Source organism: Alosa sapidissima, chromosome 17, assembly GCF_018492685.1.
Source record: "Alosa sapidissima isolate fAloSap1 chromosome 17, fAloSap1.pri, whole genome shotgun sequence".
Lineage (NCBI taxonomy): Eukaryota > Metazoa > Chordata > Actinopteri > Clupeiformes > Clupeidae > Alosa > Alosa sapidissima.
The window spans coordinates 19,991,770-19,994,269 of NC_055973.1; the positions used below are offsets into that span (position 1 = coordinate 19,991,770).

Consider the following 2,500-nt stretch of genomic DNA (forward strand, 5'->3'; position numbering starts at 1 on the left):
ATTTTATCAGGAATGGAAGGTATGGCCACATCAGCCTCAGGCCTTATGTATACAGTACATAGTGTACACCCACACACACAGACACACTTACACACACAGACACGCTAACACCAATACCAAACACTAACACCAAAATCTTAGTCAGCTGTGTGATTGCCTGACGGGCATGTGGATGTATGCGTGTTTTATCATACGATATTGAGATGTCAGTTGTTGATAGTGAGTTGTCATTGCATAATGTCTGTGTTTGTGTGTGTGTGTGTGTGTGTGCATGTTCACATGTACTCTTAGGGTAGTGAGATGTATGTGTTCATATGTGTCATTGTATGGTAGTGTGCGTGCACATGTGTGTTGAAATGTGAAATGTCTGTGTGTGTGTACAGCACATATAAAGCGCTTTCAGACATACGTGTAAGACCGGAGGTTCTGCCGATGTTAAACGGTGGGGCTGTATATCTGAACGACATAACCGGTCATATGGAAGTCCGAATTTAGCCGGTTGTTCTACTACTCCCCCCTAGTATTTCCTCCGGACATTATGTAAATGTGCTGTGTCTGAACGAGGTGTAGAACATGCGGTTAAAATTCACACCAGTAAGAGGGCGTGTTGGTGACGTTTCTTTCGTGCGTCCATGTGGTTAGATCTGACTTAAATGCCAGTGTTAGATGGAGTGGCATAGTGCTGTCCAGATAATCTCAGACCTGGAAAGATGCAGACATCACGGAGCTACTGTCCATGAGGGCATACAACATTTTGATAGAACACATGAAGGGAACGGCAAAAGACGTTGTAGCCTACAACTCCATGGCAAGCCCAAACGAATTCAAAAGACTGAATCACCATAAGCAGAAGGTGCTGAAAAGGCAGTAGCCTACAGCAACGTCGTTGACGACAATAACAGGAGTAGGCTATTTAATAAATTGTTAGCCAACACAGTTTTCTGTTCATTGATACCTCGCTGAGCTCGCTGATATTTGTTGAGCATATGCCTAGAGAAAATGAAAACGAAGAAAAGCCAACTTTGTTCCAAGCTCCTTACGTAAATGCAATAGACACATGGGGAGAGGATGCTTTTGGAAAAAAAAAAACATGAAAAAACGAACAACTTCACTGTTATGTTAGTATTTTGTTTGTTTCTTAAAAACGTTGTATGATGGCCTTGAAGTCTTGAGTTAGCCTACTGAATTGGCTGGTAGCCTACCATAAAGTTTGTGCATGCTATCTCATGCTAACGCAAACCAGATTTGGGGTTCTATAGCCAAGTAATTCTGGTACATAACGTTGAAAGCAGATAAATGTGTTAATTCGAAGCACACATACAAATACTGTAGGTCAATTTCAAGTGCGCACTTACTTGACTAGCCTACTTCAAGTATTAGCCTACGCACAATAGATTTCTCTTCTTTAGCATACATAATGCATAGGCTACACTTTGTAAACAAAAAGCAGCTGTGACGGGCAGCGGCCGCATATATTCTGCGTCATATCTTGCATCTTGTGAACTCTACAAGCCCCCACCCCTCACTCGACAACCACACGGAGATCCTGTAATGTGTGTGTATGTCGTTCACACATACGTTCGTATAAGGTCAGTATTAGGTCCGCAGGTTAGCATCATATCTAAATCATCCGAAGGGTAGGACCTCCGTTTGACAAACCTCCGCATGTACTCCGGAGGTTATATCTGAAAGCGCTTATAGGGTGGTGTGAAGTAATGTCACTGAGTAGCAGTGCTAAAGTAAGTGTGTGTGCGTGTGTGTGTGTGTGTGTGTGTGTGTGTGTGTGTGTGTGTGTGGATTATGGATGTTATGCAAGTTTTAGGTATAAGCTCCAACAAAGCTTTGGCATTATCAGTTGTTATTATAACCTTACAGACCCTTGTTTCAGTTCAGACTGACCCAGTAGTGGAGAAGTATAATAAACATTGACCATAGAAAATTAAAATATCAAAGCGCTCCATGATGTGCCTCATGGAGATCGATTTCAAGTTTCAAGATTCTAAACCGCTCCCACCATCCCCTTTCACCTTGATATTGCCTAAATGGTCAGCGTCTCTTCCTCCGCATTATTATAACAATAGTTGTGATATGTAGTAATGATGGCCGTAAGTGTTTGTGAGCATCAGCAGCATATCACGTGTGTCAGGCGAAACTACTCATGGCTTTATGGCCAACTGGACTCTACAAAGGAAGGTTATCCCACTTCATATCTATGCTTAACCTTGAAACTGTTGAACAGTTGAAACTGTTGTTTAGCCTTTTGGTGCGTTTCTTTTCATGTTTGCCTGCCAGCTGCTCACAGCTCACACCCAGAGATGTGTTAAAAAACAACGCAAGTTGTGTTATTTTCCACACATCTTGTGTAACAAATAAAAAAAAAGGAAACAGCACAAACTGTGTTGTCCCTATCTGGACACAGAGATATGTTAAAAACAACGCAAGTTGTGTTATTTTCCACACATTCGTTTTAAGAGTCTACCTGCCACAGGGAGAGGGGAGT

At 42.1% G+C, this 2,500-nt stretch overlaps 1 protein-coding gene across 3 annotated transcripts in view; it reads left to right on the forward strand.

Annotated features, from left to right (window-relative positions):
• Positions 1-2,500, forward strand: part of cadm1b (cell adhesion molecule 1b) — a 214,351-nt gene that overhangs the window by 178,216 nt on the left and 33,635 nt on the right. The gene's annotated exons all lie outside the window — the stretch shown is intronic.